This window comes from Heloderma suspectum, chromosome 2 (genome assembly GCF_057233095.1).
Source record: "Heloderma suspectum isolate Gila_16-S chromosome 2, 16-S_ref, whole genome shotgun sequence".
NCBI classification, from domain to species: Eukaryota; Metazoa; Chordata; class Lepidosauria; order Squamata; family Helodermatidae; genus Heloderma; species Heloderma suspectum.
Genome location: NC_139459.1, coordinates 31,166,107 through 31,185,508, shown reverse-complemented (window position 1 = coordinate 31,185,508; position 19,402 = coordinate 31,166,107). Strand labels below are relative to the sequence as shown.

At 44.6% G+C, this 19,402-nt stretch overlaps 1 protein-coding gene across 2 annotated transcripts in view; it reads right to left on the bottom strand.

The window, feature by feature from the left end:
* GHR (growth hormone receptor) overlaps positions 1-16,189 on the bottom strand; it is a 213,653-nt gene extending 197,464 nt beyond the window's left edge. Inside the window, exon 1 of one of the 2 annotated variants that reach the window (XM_084833151.1) lies at positions 15,943-16,189. The gene's annotated coding sequence lies outside the window, so the exon portion shown is untranslated. The remainder of the gene's footprint in view (positions 1-15,942) is intronic. The other variant, XM_084833153.1, reaches the window with a different exon arrangement.
* Between the last annotated feature and the right edge of the window lie 3,213 nt (positions 16,190-19,402).

The window sequence follows — 19,402 nt, the reverse complement described above, 5'->3', positions numbered from 1 at the left end:
GGTAGGTTGGTAAACTAATCTCCAGCTCTGCCTTAAATCTTTGCTATTTTATCTTTTCCATACACCATATTCATGGTGCCACATAACCGACACTAACGGTCAAGATCTAAAATAGGAGGAAGGGGTGCAGAGGGGAGATCAAGGGAGATTAAAAAGAAGCCTAATTGGTATCTGGTGCGAACAGTCTCCCACTGTGCCGCTCTCTACCACCTAAGCTGATTGCCTGGCATATTTTTGGACTCTATTTGCTTAGTGGAAAGCATTTGTTCTTGCATATTTTGGTCTCTCTATCTCTCTCCTTTTAAATCAACAGAGCTTCAGGGTGCTGTTGTGTCTTCCACCATTAGGTCTTTATACACATTTTCACATGTTATAGGGTATGCATTATACTGGGAGTGATCTTGATATATATGATGATCTATATCTTTTTCTGTGAGCATGTGTGTGTGTGTGTACAGAGAGAGAAATTTGGAATCCTTTTTGGGTTCATCCTCCCTTCTCTAGATCATCTGGTTGCCATCTTTGGGGGAAAGGACAAGACAGAATGTTGTTGGCCTGAGTCCCCCGCCCCAACTTTGTTTTTGAAGGAGCAGCAATAATCCCGCAGTTCTTTTCCAGCTTCCTTCTCTTATGAATCTGCAGCAGCAAGCACTGCACATAGGTCTGCAAGATACATATAGGCGCAAGGTTGCCAGATTTGCACCCGGAGATGGTCATATGCCTAAATCTCCCAGTGTGGCTGGAGACAAGACAGGCATAACTTCTCCTGCCACTTAAGCCCTGGCCCCGTGGTCCAGCCCTTCCCCAAGCTACTGTCATAGACAGCTACTGTCATGAAGCAGGTAAACAATGTAAAAGAGCGTGCACATCAATCACTATTAAAGACTGTTGCAGCACAAAATTTACCTGTGTAATAACCTCCCCAGAAGAAGCAACTACTGGGCATTGCCAAAACATCTGTTTAGAAGAAGCATTAGCTGTATTGCACTGCCAGCAATTAGCTGAGTTAGACAATCCCTTACTAAAGAGATGTTGCAGTGTCCAATAGACATGAAGCAAAAAAAATGTTGAATAAGATGCAGCCTAAGATCCACAGACATGACAGACAGATGCCAAAGCGACAATCCACTGATTCAGCATTTTCTGGTGGTGTCCACAGTAGGTTCTCAAATCCTCAAATGTGCCCACGGGTCCAAAAAGGTTGGGGATCCCTGCAATCCACTAAGTCACTATCAAAGGCACAGACATAGAGTGGACAGGTGTCCTCTTTTACCTATATTTGAAGGACTGACAGAGGATCACCCTCTATCAACAATACTGGGCTAGACAGATATAAGGTCTGACTCAGTATAAGGCAGCTTGTTATGTTCCTGTGTTTTACCTGGACAGCAGGCAGTGAGATGTAATATGGCGAGATGTACAATATTTCTATTTAAATTATAATAATAATTTCTAAATTTGCATCGATACATATAAATTAGCATATGCAAATATTATGCAAATCACCACCCTCTTCTGTCCCCTTTTTCGTGATTCATTAGTGGCCACCCTGGTTAGGGGCGCCAGTTGAAAGCTGGCAACCTTAGCCGCAAATACATGTACATACAGTGGAAGCTGGTGGCTCCGATTTCTGGTGGAGCTATGGATCCCTTCCAGGTTTCAGTCAGAACCAGCCAGAACTTTAAAGGAGCTATTCAAGGTGCCGAATGTATTTGGGGGATAGGATTCAGCACCTTGGACAGCTCCTTTAGAGTTCTGGTTGGTTCTGACTGAAACTCAGCATGGATTCACAGCCCCACCGAAATGAAAGCCACCAGCCTCCACCGTCAATGGTCCCCTTGCGCCCTCATCTTGTTCTTGAAAAAATAAGATGCTTTGTTCTTAGGTGCAGCAGTGGATTTTAATAGAGCCCAATGCAGTGATCGAGGCAGATATGCTGGCAGTGTAATCGTCCTATGCATGTTCGATGCCTGTGTCACTCCCAGGTAATGGTTCACAGGACTGCAGGCTGAGTCCTCATGGAAAAACTCCCAGGTAATGACTTTTTCACAGGAGCCCAGTTTGGCTAGGAACAAACATCATATAATGGCTAATTCAACACCATCATGTAGCTGTGGGATGGAGAATTTGGCATGGAGCAGGGGAGAAGCCCAACAAGGAATCGAGAGTTGAATAACCATTACAAGGCTAGATTTAAATTTTGGAACAAACTGTGTGTTTATCACAGCAGGGTTTCTACAAACCAGCAACGTGGTTTCCTTGAAAATCCTTATTCGGCTATACTTAAGTTAGTAAATATAGATAGGGTACAATTCTAAATGCAGTTATTCACAAGAAAGTATGTGAAAATTGAGGCCTAAATAAGGTCAGGTTCTAATTACTCCCTTTGGGTTCTTGTTTTTCATCCTGAGTGACTGTTTATCAAGCCATATTAAAAAGTGGTTGTGATGAAGCAATCTTCTAAGACTTGGAATCTAAGTCAACTACCACAGGACCAAACCCAGTGAACACCCAACCACAAATGATTTTTGGAAGCATTTACAGTATTTGTTATTTAAGCCTATATGCACAGCAACTTAAAACAACATAAAAACGCATTAAGACAATAAAAATTAAAGCGCCCTTAAATGATCTAAAATAATATTTTAGTATTCATTCTAAAGTTACCAACAGTATAGCATAGGGTTGGCATTTCAGGGTAGGGGCAGTGCTCCTGGGGCATTATCAGCCACATGACTGCCAGACAGATGAATTTTTGCTAGTGCAGTGTTTCCAGGCCAGGGACAGCCTATAATGCAATTGTCAATGACCCAGATGGGCTAGATCAAGACAGGCAGTACAGCCTCATAAAACGAGGACGTTGCTTCTCTCTGGGAGCCAAATCAAAACAAAAGGCCTGGGCTCAATCCTGACAATCATGCACTCATCATTCCCTACTCACAGTTGTTTATGGGTTCTTTAGAAGATGCTGTAACCCTCCAGTTTTGCTTCTGTGCCCAAAGAGCACTTTTGGCAAGTTTTTTTTTTTTTACAGCAGGGAACATGTGGTATTTAATTGTAAAAGTGAAAGAGAATGCTTTTTCACTTGTGTATTTGCACAATTCTGATATACCACAGTGCCACCTAGAGGTTATGTAGCAGAAAAGGAAACACCCTTTGTGTAGTGCTCAGATCTCAATCCTGTGATGAAACCGAAAGTAGATACAGTGGATTAATAGCCTCGTGTAGAAAAGCTCATAGTAGACTGGAGTGGGCAACTTGGGACACTCCAAATGTTTTGGTCTACAACACCCATCAGCCCTAGCTAGGATAGCCTATGGTGAGGGAACATGTAGGTCAAAACGTCTGGAAGACCACAGCTTGTGCACCCTGGTGGTAAAAGAACTACATAATTTGCCTGATCCGAGTGGTTCCTGTTAACTATGGGACCTCACCACCACATGGAATCAGTGCCAATGCTGCTCTAGTAATGTACGAGTTAACCATAGACGAAAGCAGACAAAATATTTCCCTAAAAGACACAGCAACAAGTACAGGATGCCACATGGCATGTATACAATTTTGGGACACATTGTTTTTCATCCAAGAAAGTCTTCTTGGAAGGAACACCAAAGGTTGTGCAAGGCAGGCAGATGCACTATGTGTATGCTGTATTGTAATGTAACATATCCTTGTAAAGCCTCATGTGCCTGGGTAGACTGCCAGTTTTTTGGCCCATGACTTCAACTATTATTTGGCACGGCCTGGCAGCAGTAAGATATAGTAAACAGCTTGGCAAACAATACACATGGCACATGGAGAAAAACTCTGTGCTCCCTGTTTGTGTTGTTGCTTTATTTATTTATTTAGTGCTGAAAATTTCTCCCATATTTTCTTTCGACTATTCTCATTCAATTTCATAGAAAATAAATTGCTTTCAAAAAGAAATTCAAAGGAAGAGAAATTTCGGAGAAATTCTCATGGGCTGGGTTTGGGGGTTTTGTGCTTACCTTACTTATGAGGTGGCTGAGGAGTGCACGTGAGGATCCCGTCCGTCATTGTACAGTCATCTCTGTGGCAGCCTGTAGCCTCCTCGGCTTCCTACACTTCAGTTAAAGCCATCATAAGGAAGACACCATGAGGCAATTCTTCCCATGGGGCTTTTTCAGTTCAGGAAGTGCAGGTGGCCTGGGAGGCTGCAGAGCAATAGAAATATGTATAATAGAGAGAGAAAACACACACGGCACCCTCGGCCACCTCACAGTGATTAGGTGAGCTCAAAATAGCACCAAAAGAAATTCAAAATTCTGCCTCAAAAATGCAGAAGCCCCAACACAGTTGATGCTCTTGCCACCTACAGAAGCAGTGCAAGAAACCAAAAATCATTAGGAAAAAAGAAAGGACCTGTGCTACAACCCCTGCCAAGAGTGAGCCCTATCTGTGAGAAACTGCTGGAGAATTTCTCCTCCCCTAGGAGAAATTAAGTGAAGTTGTCTTTTTCAGCCAACAAATAGGCTGGAGAATTTTGAGAGCCATTTTTGCACAGCTCTATTATTATTAGTTGCCACTAGTCCATTACAGATGGGCTGGCAGGTTGGAGAAAACACTTCCTATTTAAGACTCTATTCCAACAGCTTTCTGGCTTAACCATGACTGAACTGAGCACAGACAAGGGTACGATCCAGCCAAAATTAAGCACTTATAAGTTCTATTGATTTAATGGGAAAGTTAAGCACATCCTTAAATGTCTTCCACTGAAACAAATGTGACTACAAAGCGCTTGGTCCAGGTCATGCCACAAGACTTCTGGGGCTCGCAGTTTAAAGATTAGTTGTAGCTCTGATCTGTGGGCAAGGTCACACCATGGTTTGTTCCAAACCAGGTAAGCAATTTGTTAAGTGGCTCGTGCAAGGGCAGGAGAGAGCATGGAAGCACAGGATTTTTTCTTGTCGTGCCAAACCATGATTTGGCATTACATCTGAACCAATCCATCGTCTCAGTTCAGACATAACTACATTCATGAACTTACATGAGTCTTAGCTGCACAAGCACGCTCCTCCCCTCCCCTTTTGCACAAACAAGTAGGAGATTGAAAGCACAGTTTGATCCTTGCTTGTTCTCACTAGCCATAGTTTTAAACAAACTCAAGTTTAGACGTCATCTTCTCTTCCTGTAGTACACAAAAGAGGAGAGGAGGAGAGGAGAGGGTATGGGGGAGTAGGCATGCCCAAGGCTCATTCACAGGGTGAATTCATGGTCTCTTATTATACCTGAGCTGAGCTCTCAGCCTCATCTACCTCTCAGGGTTGTTGTGAGGATTTTATTTGTTTATTTATTTATTCATTGCATATGCCATATAACTATTTCCAGTGAGGCTTGCAATAAAAATAAAGAGACAGAAATATGAACACCAGTGATAATACCTGAGCAGCAGATAAAAGCAGCAGAAGGTAGAACAACAGAAGTTGTTAAGGGTGTATCCTATGCATGTTTAGATGGAAAACGACCTACAACTCCCAGCATGCCTGAGCCGGCATGACTGCCTGGAGCATGCTGGGAGTTGTAATATTTTTTTTCTGTCTAAATATGCATAGGATAGCGCCCTAAAAGGCCTAGGAAAATAAAATAAAAAGTTAGCCTTCCTGTGCACCAGTCTTCCCCAACGTGATGCACTCCAGATGCTTTGGACTACAACTCCCTTCAGTCCCAACTTGAGCAATGGCCAGGAATGATGGTGCGTTGTAGTCCAAAACATCTGGAAGGCATCAGGTTGGGAAAGGCTGATGAACATTGTTCTGAGTTTCTTGAAGGAAGGGTGAGATACAAGTGTGATACCTTATGTATGGTGTTGTTGTTTTTACTTTGTTGAAAGATAAAACAAAAACCTGGATGGGTATTTTAGTGGGCCACAATATTAACTTGTGTTACAAGACAAGGAAAAAAGAGCAAAGGATTGTGATGAAAGAATTGTTTCTAGTGAACCCTCCTGGAACTAGCCTGACTGGCTTCAAGGATAATTTTGAAAGATCACTTTCTCTTGTAAGAAATAAAATTGAACCCTCTTTGATTCAAGCAACTTCTTTATGGGGTTGTGGAGTTGTTGTCTTATAAGCAGGGAGGAAGAAAGGACATCATTGGGTTGCATTCAACGTCGTTTTTTTGTTTGCAGAAGGCAGCAATGTCGTGGAGGGGGAACACAGGGGAGCACAGCTCTGGGGCTTTTTACAGAGTAGGAATGATGATATGATGCCACCCAAGAGACTAAGAGAAGACTGAGGGGAGATATGATAGCACTCTTCAAGTACTTGAAAGGTTGTCACAGAGAAGAAGGCCAGGATCTCTTCTTGATCATCCCAGAGTGCAGGACATGGAATAATGGGCTCAAGTTACAGGAAGCCAGATACTGGCTGAACATCAGGAAAAACTTCCTGACTGTAACAGCAATATGACAATGGAACCAATTACCTGGGGAGGTGGTGGGCTCTCCCACACTAGAGGCCTTCAAGATGAGGCTGGACAGCCATTTGTCAGAGATGCTCTGGCTTGGATTCCTGCATTGAGCAGGGGGGTGGACTCGATGGCCTTGTAGGCCCCTTCCAGCCCTACGATTCTAAGATTCTATGATTCTATGCACCACAGCACCAGGGTAACTGATGGACCTTCCTTGCTCTGGCTAGTGAATGAAGTGATAACAAGGCTTTCAAATGTTACTATTACTTGTGACATATTAGCATAGAGGACGTTTCTCTAAATCAAACCGAGGTTAAATACTTTTTTCCTTTTCTTTGATGAAGTTCCTACTTCACACTAGCAGTTTAAATGGTAACACTTCTTTGCAAGTTCGTCTGCGTTTCTAATTAAAAGCTAAAGGTTGTATTTCGGCAGGCTGAAGACCTTTTGTTAAAGTTCCATGTGTTTTACAAGGTGAACCTATGCAGGCACCGAATTCAATGCTGCCTACTCCCAGAGTGCAGTCATGTCCTGGAAATTAACTGTGAGACTGTATTAGTGGTTTGTTTGCTTGCTTGTTTTGTATGTATGTGTTTTATTATAGAATTGTAACCAAGGTAGTTCCTTTAAATATAAATAATAGAAAAGCAGGATAGAAATATATCTCCTGGTGGCATGGCTATGGAGTCTCTTTGGGGATGTGGGATGGGGCTGTCATGATGATTTCCTGTACTTCAACTTTTACCACTACACCACAGGCAGAAGGACTCTTTATCTATTCTGTGAGCCACCTAGATAACTTTGTGTTATCGGGGCCTATAAATAATTTCAGTCACTAAGAACATAAGAAGAGCCATGCTAGATCAGACCAAGGATCCATCTAGGCCAGCATTCTGTTCACACAGTAGCCAACCAGCTCCCCCTGGGAAACCCACAAGCAGGACATGAGTGCAACTGAACCCTCCTGTCCATGTTCCCCAGCAACTGGTGTACAGAGGCATACTGCCTCTGATACTGGAGGTAGCACACAGCCATCAGGGCTAGTAGCCATTGATAGACTTCTTCTCCATGAATTTTTCTAATACTCTTTTAAAGCCATCCAATTGGTGGCCATCACGACATCTTGCAGTAGCGAATTCCATAGTTTAACTCAATTGGTCAAAGTAATGAAGCAGGAGAGAGGTTCAACTAATACCTTTGATCAATGCCAATGAGATCCACAGCACAACTCTATGTATTTTTACAGAGAAGTAAGGCTCACTGAGTTCAGTGGTGCTTACTCTCACATAAGCCTCACCTAGAATTGCAGCCTTAGTCGCAACTGACTCACTAGGGACTATACAGTCTACTGGGAAGTTATCCTGCAGCATGCATACAGAAACCTTCCCAACTTGGTGCCCTCCAGATGTGTTGGACTACAACTCCCATCATTCCTGGAGGGATCAAGTTGGGAAAGGCTGGGTTAGAGGATTGGTCCAGGACAGAGACCCATGTTCAGAGACCCACTCAGCCACAGAACTCACTGGGTGACCTTGGGCCTGTCTTCATCTCTCAGCCTAACCTTCGTCACAGGGTAATTGTAAAGCTAAATTGGAGCAGGGGAACCATGTACACTACCATGAGCTCCTTGTTGAAAGGATGGGATAATAATATAATAAATGCATTTGTGAGGGGTCATTTCCTTAGGGTTGAAACCCAGCTGAAAGATCAAAACAATGGGTTGCATTCAACATTGTCCTTCTGTCTGCAGAAGGGCTTTTGATTTAGCAAGGCCTCCAGTAATAGAAGGGGAAGGCAATTTTGCCAATTGCTCCTCCCCACTGCGGCTCCCATGCTATTCCAGAGGATTCCTGAACTCTTGAGAGCAGTACACAGGGGGTGAGATGGAACTGCAGAAATTCACCTGTGCTGCGAGGGCTGCAGAGGAGTGGGCATCCTTTCTTTTCCACCAGTGCCAGGCCAGGTTTCTGAAGACCCTTGAGCAAGGCACCTGCAGTGGCCCCCCTCCCTCAGGGAGTCTGCCGTCTCACCACCATTGTCACCAGCTGCTCTTCCTCCTCATCCTTTTTCTCATCATTGCTACCCTTTGCTTGCTTGACAGGCAGAGAGCCAGCGAGTAAGGAGGCCGTGGCATCTGCTGCTCCTCCTTCTTACCACCACCACCACAACTATCTGGACCAGAGCAACTGACAGGTGAACAAGCAGGTTGCAAAGTGAAGAGAAGGAGAGATGTCAGGGGGCTCTTGTCAATGTGTCCCTGCTGAGGTACAGGCCCTCAACAGGTGCCCAACCATGCCTACCCTTGATGCCAGCCCTGCTTTCCACAGCCAATATGGGAATGCAGGCTATTGGCCTCGTAGCAGGCCAGTAAAAAATGTATTATGTGCAGGCTAGTAAATTTGTGGGCTTATTTACAAGGCTGATTTAAAACGCAGTTTGTGGCTTGAGCATGGAGCCTCTGGAGCAAAATGAAGTTTTTAGAGGCTGGACAACATTACAAGGGCTGTGCTGTTTTCCTTCTTTCTGAGGGCCTCACATTTAAAAGAGGCAAAGATGCTCAGAGCAAAGTAAAGCCAAAGTTGGCATGCAGCATGTTTTTTCATTACATCTTGGCAGCAAGGCTGCTTTTAAATTGTCAGGTTCAACAGAAAGTGTCTTCAGATTGCTTCTTTCATGTTCTAACTTATCTGACCTCTGTAAACAAAAGATGATGAAACTGGATTCCAGAATGCAAGACAGGACCTCTATGGCCCTTTTCATACGTTACTATCCCCTATGTAGACATTAATCTCAGGGCAGAAAATTACATGCAAATCGTAATGCACTGAGTGTGGCACTGCTATTTTTCTTGCTGACGCTATGAAGATTGACCAGCTACTCTACATATTGGCCACCCATGTACTTATAGTGAGTATGTGTATGTGTGTGTGTGGGGGACTTTTGCTACACTTTACATCCACCTTCTACAACCTGGTCCCTCCAGATGTGTTGGGCTACAGTTCCCATAATTCCCAGCCAGCATGGTGGCCACTGAACACCTTGCTGGAGGAGAAGCAGCCTAGAAATATACAGTTAAAGATACATAAAGATTTGTTCTTGTTGTTCATAGGTACACATGATTTGTGTCACATCATGAATGAACAAGGGAATCATAATATGTTAGTGAGCTCACTCACAAGGCAAGCCACTTCCACAGTAATGAGTGGGGTGCCCTAACAAAGAATCATTTTTATTACTATTATTACATTTCTATATCACCCCAGAGCCAAAGCTCTCTGGGCAGATTACACAAGTTAAAACATTACAATACAATATACAAAGTTTAAAAGCCATTTACATAAAAGCACACAGACAATATACACAAACAACATATAACTAAAAACAACTTTGAACTGTCAGTCATAACTAAAGACACATCCAGGAACTATTAGCATTTATTATATTTCTATATAGCCCCATAGCCGAGATTTAACTGTAATCTCAAAAGATACATTTCCGTAGAAAGCCTGCCTTCTAGGATGACCAGGTACAAGGAAAAACAGGGCTTCTGCGTCATCAGTACTTGCATAAAAGTGTGAATTTCAGCAGGTACAGCTTCCTTCTTACTGATAAACTGCACTTGTCAAGATGTCCTCACCCGCACAACTGTTAAGAGAAAGAAGCCTTGTTCCCCTTCGCACTTCAGCAACTTTACAGTAGCGTGTTGGAAAAGTTAAGAACATAAGAAGAGCCACCCTGGATCAGACCAAGGTCCATCTAGTCCAGCATTCTGTTCACACAGTGGCCAAAAAGCTGCCCAAGGGAAATCCACAAGCAGGACATGAGTGCAACTGCACCCTCCCGCCCATGGTCCCCAGCAACTGGTGTACATAGGCATACTGCCCCTGATACTGGAGGTAGCATAGAGCCATCAGGACTAGTAGCCATTGATAGATTTATCCTCCACTAATTTGTCCAATCGCTTTTTAAAGCCATCCACACTGATGGCCAACACTACATCTTGTGGAAGTAAATTCCATAGTTTAACTATGCACTGTGTGAATACTTCCTTTTATTTGTCCTAAATCTCCCACCAATCAGCTCCATGGGATGATCCTGTGGGATTCTAGTGCATAATTTTGTACATCTCCATCACATCTCCCCTTACACGCCTTTTTTTCTGTGGCAAACAATCTGTAAACAAACTGTTGTAATCTTTCCTCATAGGGGAGTTGCTCCACCCCTTTGATCACTTTAGTCGCCCTTTTCTGCACCTTTTCCAACTATACAACGGTTTAATTTTGTCGCACAACACATCCAAACCTGAACATCTTCAGAACGTCAACATTCACTACATACCAGAAAAATTGCAAAATCCATTTCCCAAACATGATGGATAGCTTCATGTCAGCCAAATGGACAGAATCCCCAGAAAAACATGTGATATATTCCTGAGCAAGCCAGTAGACACACTGAGAAAAACAAATGGCTATGGTCAAAAGGTATGTGAAAACACCTATCACATGATAGCCTGGTTATATAAAGGTCCATCCCATGTGGCAGGCAGCCTTCCCCAACCTGGTGCCCTCCAGATGTGTTGGACTACAGTTCTCATCATTCCCATCCAGCATGGCAGTTGGCCCCTGCCCTCCCCTGCCACAAAAGGCATTGCACTTTTGGTAAAGAAGTTCTATGAAGTGTGTTCTTGCTTGCCATTTATCCTTACAAGATTGGTGTGATAGCCCATATGGAGAAATTGTACATAATAACGTTGTCAGGTCTAAATACTCTTCCCATGGAAGTCAGTGGGGACTGAAAATATGTTTAAAATCCACATTTTAAATGAAAATTCCCTGCTACTGTCTCCTCAAAATGCTCACGTTTTGGTCAGTCTTCAGAGCTCAGGTGTTCCCCAGTTGTCAAATATGGGTCCAAGGCTACAACTTTCTATGGCTTTACCATCTGGACTTGGCTGGGTCCTTCTGGCTCACCATGGAACAAGATGAACCAGAGAGGGGATTCCAGACAGAAGTCCATTTCACCTGACTCTAACCCTAATCCCCCTGTGTAGTTAAACGAAATAATTGGACGACATTTCACATGAGGTTCAGAAGTGTCTTAAGGCCATAACTGGAATTGGATGCATGGATGGAATACAGCAATCAATGGTTGAGGCTGATCTAGGAGAGAGTGGGGGGGGGGAGCTGCAGGGAAGGGGGTGCTTAGGGATATAAAGAAGTTACAGAACTATAAATCAAGGGCAACATCTCAAAATATGCCAGAAAATGACAGAAAGCTCCCTAGTGAGGTTTGCCTAGCACCTACACTGTATTCTTTCCAGCGCCAGGTGAAGACCTTTCTATTTTCCCAGGCATTTTAGCATTTTAGCTTTCTAGACTTTTAGCTTTGCTGTTTTAAATCTGTATTTTAAATCCCTGCATTGCTGCTAGGTTTTATTCTGGTTGTATTGTTATAATGTTGTTTTAATGTTTTATATATTTTATATTGTTTTATTGTGTGGTCTTTGGTTTTAATTTTTGTGAACCGCCCAGAGAGCTTCGGCTATTGGACAGTATAGAAATGAAATGAATGAATGAATGAATGAATGAATAATAAGAAAGCCAGGCAGGTGCAGGAGGGTAGACGTGAATGTCCTTCTGGAACAGGTCCAGAGCAAGAGGAATGAGAGCAATAAGAAACTCTCCCTTCACACTGCTCAGCCAGCCAGAATGACTCCCAGCCATGCTGCCAGTCTGAAGGCCAGCAGCATGCACTGAACCCAGGTCCCAGACTGAATCGGTCTGGGGGCATTCAAGCACAATTGCTTGAAAAGTGATGGTTGGAAATTGGGATCCGGAAGTCAATCCATGAGAAGTTCAGGGCCTGGCTTCAGCCTTCACACAACTGACCCAAACTGGGTGTGGGTACAGATAGATCGAAAATTGTGGCTGCCACAAGCTGGAAAGGTGGTCCTGGGCGCTGGCCCTAAGATAACCACCAGGGTAATCAACCAACATCCAATCTCTATACCAAAACTGGGACCTCCTGGGGTCCCAATTCAGCCTTCTGGGCTTCCCCAGAAGGCCATGCCCCCTTCCCCTGGCTCAGCCTCCTTTACCCCAACCACCAATTGTTTGCTGATTTCCTGACTTTTGCACACACCCCCCCCAATAAAAGGCTGAAATGCTTACTTACTGGCAGTAACAGCTTTACACTAAAATATGCTGGTATTTTTGGCCCCACCCACCACTGGAAAGCTGGCCCCAAAGAGCTTCTCAAAAATGGAATTTGGCCTCGGACAGAAAGAGGTTCATCATTTCTGCTTTATAGACACATACCCGTCTCTCCTTCACTTCTCCTTTGTAGCAAGGCTTTCATCAGCAGCTTACTCAACAGTGAATTGAATGGAGAATGGAAACAGGGAAATGCCTTCAGGTGTTGGTCTCCGCAATGGGCCTGGGTCTGGCTTAGAAGTTCTTCACTGGGCTTGTGCCTTTGAGTTGATGGAAATCTATCTTACTGTAATGCCAGAATCATCTTGGCACCCTCAGGTTAGAGCAGGATATAAACTGAGTGAACTAGAGCAGAATGTTCTAAAACAAACTGAAATTCCTCAACTCTGGAACTGCTTTCTGCAGGCAACTCACTATTTATTTTATTTATTTATTTATTGCATTTATACCCCGCCTTTCTCCCTCTCGCAAGGAACTCAAGGCGGCTTACATTATCCTCCTCCTCACCGTTGTATCCTCACAACAACAACCCTGTGAGGTAGGTTGGGCTGAGAGTCTGTGACTGGCCCAAAGTCACCCAGTGAGCTTCCATGGCCAAGTGGGGACTAGACCCCAGATCTCCCGGCTCCCAGTCCGTCACTCTCACCACTACACTACACTAAAGGACAAATCTAAGTGTAAGACCTTTTAATTCAGATTGGCTCTTGGTAGCCAGGTGGGAGAGAACAAGATGGAGTTTGAGCAAAGTTATTGGTAATTTTTGTGATCATGTATTCACCTTGAAGCTTTGGCATAGGTTAAATAAAAAAATATAAATAACGAATAAATATGTGAAAGATGACATATCTATGTGCCCTTTCTCATTTCATCTTGAAGAATTGAATACCCATGAAGAATCACTCCCACCAATACATAACTTTTACTCATTCATCCTACACATGATCGGGTACTAGCTCAACATGTCTACTCAATGGGACTTACTCCCAGGCAAGTGTATATAGGACTGCAGTCTCAAACTATGAACAATGTTGCTGCACTCACAAAAACCACAGATTGCAATACCAGGTTTAAGAACCTGGACTACAATTTCTCTTTCTCTACTAGTCACAATAACAAAAGCACATTAGAGGCACCACTTTAGATATAAACCAAGGGTGGGACACATGCAAACCCTCATGGCTTTTTTTGCAGACCCCTGCACCCACCACCAGATTTGTTGCTGCAGTGGTAGCAGCAAAAAAAAAGAAAAAGTACTTTGCAAGGAAACAAGGCACATGGAGAGCTGCTGTGGCAAACGTGATAGCTATTGGAAGGAGCAGTGGAGTGGTATGGTGTGCCCTCCTATGAGACAATAAGCTCCACTGACCATCGGAAGTTGCCCACCTCTAATATGAACCTACCAAAGATAGGCACTTTTAAGCCTCATTGATGTTAATGGAGTCCTGTAGATGTTTATATGGAAATTAAGTCCCACTGTGTTTGGAACAGTGTTCTGTGGAACCCAGTTAAATGCGCATATGTTTGCAGCCTTATTCATGTGCTTAGCTCTCTCCCACTGAAATCTATGGGATAAGCAGACAAATATGTCACATGTTCATCCAAGAGTAAGTCCTACTGAGTTAAGCAAGACTCAAGCATGCTCCTATGCATGTCTGTTCAAAAGTAAATCCTACTGAATTCAAGGGGCTTATTCCCAGGAAAGTGGGTATTGTATTGCAGCCTTACTAGTACCAGCGATGCTAGACAGGAAGATTGAAGTTTAACATGCAACTATACAATTCTAGCTAACACCGGTAGGAATATATTCAACACTTTAACAGAGTGTATGTAGGATATTTTAACTACCCTGAATCTGTGAACCAAAGGGTAGTTAAAGTAATGTGTTCACATTAAGGCTACAGTGTAAGTCCCACTGAAACTCAATGTGGTTTATTTCCAGTAGGCATGCACAGGATTGTGCTGTAAGGTTGCAATCCTATGCATGCTTACTTAGTAGAAAGTCTCAACACAGTGGAGCTTAATTCCAAGTAAACATAGATAGGATTAGGGGCTGCATGTGATCTTGATTCACACCGGGAAGATACAAAGGATCTGTTCTGTGAGGCTGTGTGCTCCATGGAGAAGAGAAAAAGGAGTGTGTGGAATGTAAAATTTGGAGAGGAGTGGAGAAAAAAATAAAAACTGCTTTATACAATAAAATCAGCTAATCCAGAGTAACAGGTGAAGAGAGTTAGTTTGTCAAAAGTTGCTCAAAACAGTGAAAAATTCATTTTTAACCGTGTTGTTGAAGCTAATGATCATCCTCCCCCCCCCCCAGTAACCCCTTTCCTGGCCTTTACACCCTCTCAGCCCCAATCTCATAAACACAACAAACAAAATCAATCCATCAGAAAAACAAGAACAAAGAGTTAAAGTCGAACACATTTCTTATGGCATAACTTTCCATGTGCTAGAATGAAGTGGACCTTACTCCAGAGGAAAGCTTGTGCCCGAAGAAAACTTCCTATTCTTTAAGGTGCCACAAAACTCTTCGTGGTTTCAGCTATTCCTCAGGAAATCCAACAGAAACATTCATTCCACTGAATAAACAGCATCATCCTTTCCTCCAAGGTGTCAAAGTTTGAATAGCCTATCTCATTCTTTCCTTTTAGGTTTTTTGGAGGGGGGGCGGTGTTTTGCTACAATAAAACGAACAAGCCACCCCAGCTACTGAGACACCCCACCCTCCACCCCCGGAATATCGTCCAACAAGAGCTGGCTTTTTCTTTCCTTTCTTTTCCTTTCCTTCATCCCAACTTCCCATTGCCAGAGGAAGCGAATCCTGCCCATGCCTTAACTCGCTCTCCAAAACTTCCTAGGAGTTTGCAATCGACAGGCGGTTGCTGTTCACCCTTGTACCTGATACAAAGTAAAGCCAATGTTACATACATATGTTCATCATATATATAATGAACAGCAACAGCCTGTTGACTGCAAACTTCTAGGAAGTTTTGGATCCATCCTTCTCCCCCGTTCTTCAAGAAAATCTTGTCCCAAACGTGCCAGGCGCGGGGGAAGGCATTAAAAACAGAGATCGCCAAAAGGGCTAGAACGCCGAATGGAGAGTGAGTGTGTGTGTGTCCGTCCCACCCATGCCCCAAACCTCGGCCAGGCTTCCACGGCGTGGCTCCGATTACCACTTCCCTCCGGAGGGAAAACAACCGTACTGTGCGGGAGAGAGGGATCGAGAAGCCACCCCCCGCCGCACAACACGCACACACTTGTCTCCGTCCAGAACGGAAAGGTGCCCGATGCGCCCTACCTGCGTTTCCAGCGAGGCGCAGCGGGACTCGTTCCCTGTCTTCTCGGGCGCCGCGCTCTCGCCACGGTGCATGGAGATCCGGGTCAAAAAAACAAACAGACCCAGCCAGCGACGCCCCGGGCTGCGCCCCCCGGGCTGCTCGGCCGCTGGGATCCTACTTGTCACCGCCACGACACCCGCCGCCGCCTCGCCCTCGCCCTCGCCTTCTTGCCATGGCTGCGCAGCTGCTGCCTGCGCCCCAGGCGGGAGTTCGACAGCGGCAGGCGGTCCCCTGGGAAGAGTCGCGGGTGGCGCAGAGAGGCAGGCTGCGCGCTCGAAGGGGCGGGGAAAGGCCTCTTTCCAGAGGGGGTCTCGCCTCCCGGGTCTGGGCGGCGGGGAGGGGGGCGGCGGGCTGGCGGTGGCCCGAGGCGGGGAGATGGCTGGGAGGAGGTCACCGCATTCTCGGGAGCTCTGATTGCTGCTCGGCCTATGAGGAGTTGCGAATTCGTGCGTGTCACTTTTTGCCTGGTTATTTCTTATTAAGTATTTCTTCTGCTTCCTTTTTTGGGGCTCCACCTAGAGAGAAAACTTTGGGACTGCAGGGCTGCCTTCCCAAACGGATCCGACGAGGAGGTCCCTCGGCGGTGGACGATCCGTCCCTTTACAAGAAGAAGGGTGAGCGGGCCGGGGAGAGGAAAAATGATGTATTCATGTATATTGATATCACGCCCTTCTTCGCCGGGAGCCCAAGGGAGGCGTGCCCAAAGCTCTGATCTCTTTACCTTTCCTTCGGGACACCTATATAACAGTTATTATTATTTTTTTTTATTTATTTCTATAGCACCCAATCTCTCTGGGTGGTTCACAACCATTCATTCCCACCCCAAAACCACAACACTATCTGTTTCTTTTAAAATGTGTTAATTGTGTTAATATGGTGTTTTATTCTTTTATCTTGTTGTTCACCGCTCCAAAATCTTTGATATGGAGCGGTATATAAATATTGTAAATAAATAAATAAATGCATTATGCAACATTAAACAACATTACATGATATAACATTACAATAAAACATAGTCTAAAGACCTGTTAAAGTACAAAATTTAAAATAATTTAAGCAGCTAAAAACATTTTCAGTAAACAATTTCAGTAACAGACCTGTTCAACACAGCTGATATGCGTGTCCCATCATATGCCATTAAATGCCTAGGAGAAGAGGGCAGTGTTAAACTGGCACCACAAAGATGACAGTGTTGGCCTGAGGTGGGCCTCAGTGGGGAGCTCATTCCATAGTCGGAGGGGCCACTACTGAGAAAGCCCTCTCCCTTGTTGCCACCCTCTGAGCCTCCCTTGGAGGAGGCACTTGGAGGAAGGCCCCAGATATTGATTGTAGTAGCTACTTTTCAGGTAGGTACTTTTTTGGGAGAGGCCCTCTGTCAGGTATTGCAGTCCCAAGCCGTGTGAGGCTTTATACGTTAAAACCAGCACCTTGAATCGGGCTTGGAAACATATAGGCAGCCAATGTGAGCAGTTGGCCCAGCCAGCTAATATTTATTTTTAAACAAGGAACTCTGCTTAGTCAGATAGGCTAGGACTATAGATCTATCTGTCTGCCTGTACGTCTGTCTGTCTATATTTAGTTGCAGAAAAGGGCACCTAAATTGATTAAAGGGCTGGAGCACCTCCTCTTGAGGAAAAGTGTTAACATCTGGGATTGTTTAGCTTAGAAAAAAGACGAGGGAGGGGAGAAATGAAAGAGGTCTACAAAATTATGCATGGTGTGGAGAAAGTGGATAAGGAGACGTTTTTCTCCCTCTCTCATAATACTAGAATCCAATGGGGTCTTCCCATGAAGCTGATTGGTGGGAGCTTCAGGACAGATAAATGGAAGGACTTCTTCACACAGCGCATAGCTAAACTATGGAACTCGCTACCCCAGGTTTTACTGATGGCTACCAATTTGGATGGCTTCAAAAGGGGGTTGGACAAATTCCTGGAGGAGAAGGCTATCAATGGCTACTAGTCCTGATGGCTGTCTGCTGCCTCCAGTATTGGAGGCAGTATGCCTATGTATACCAGTTGCTGAGGAACATGGGTTGGAGGGTGCGGTTGCACTCATGTCCTGTTTGTAGGTTCCTGGTCGACAGCTGGTTGGACACTTGTGAACAGAATGCTGGACTAGATGGACCTTTGGTCTGATCCAGCAGGGCTCAACTTATGTTCTTATATACAGAAGCCCCTCTGGCTTTGTGTTGGACTGTATATGATTGGGGACGTGGAGGGAACAGATTCAGACCTTAAACCAGTCTGAATCTCCATTTTACTCCATTAAAACTCCATTGTACTCAGTAGATTGTTTGGAAGGAGAGGTTGTTGTGGAAGAGCCCCTCCTAGTGTTCAGAACAGGGGTAGGCAACCTGGTGCCCTCCAGATGTTTGGGACTACAACTCCTTATAATCCGTGACTATTGTCCTTGCTGCCTGGGACCTATGGGAGTTGTAGTCTAAAACATCTGGGGGGCACCAAATTTAGAGCAAGGAGGGTAGAAGATGGGCCTGTAACATCTAGTCAGTTGCACGTGTGTCCCAGAGAATACTGCCTCCATTCCTGAGCTCTCGTCTACCCGCCCCGCCCCGCCCCCAGGTCAATCTTCCCTAGAGTAAAAGGAGAAGCAGGTTCTGGATTTTTCCCCTTTGTTTTTGCATAGTATAGATAAGGAGTAGGCAGCTCTAGATATTTTAGCCTACAATCCCTCTATAGATCATTTTCAGGATCTTTCTAAATTTATGTAGAAGTGTAGAAACATTGGCTTTTGTTAATTTCTGGAAAATGGAGGAGACCATTTCAGTACTACAAGGACCCCTCAGAAGCCGCTGCACCTCTGGACACCTCACTGGTTCAGCACCCTCACTGATATAAACAATTACACGGGCCTATTATAGGACCATTTATATATATAGTGTACATGTCGCTTTACAGAGTACAGCAGGACAGGTCCCTGCCTCATGGAGCTTACAGTCTAAAAACTGACGGAGAGGAAATGACAGAGGACAGGGAGGGAGAAAGCGGCAGGGGGAGACATGGAAACAATATGCAGTTGTTTCAGCAGCAAGTGTTTTGGCTTAGCTACAGGTTGACTTATAGCTGGGCAAGGGAGCGAGGCAACTGTGCCAAAGGCTTTATGGGAGGGGGTTAAAGGAAGTAAGACAGAAGCCTATGTCCCATCCATGTCAAAGGCACAAATCCCTTTAAGAGCATATGAAGAGCAATGCTAGATCAGACCAGTGGGCTGTCTGGTCCAGGATTCTGCGGTCACAGTGGCTCATCAGATGCCCGTGGGACAAGGAGGACATGAGTGCAATAGCACTTTCCTGGTCATGTTCCCCAGCAACTGGTATGCAGAAACATACTGCCTCCAATAGTGGTGGTAATATATAGCCATCATGACTAGTAACAATTGACTAGTAGCCTTTGCTTTAGA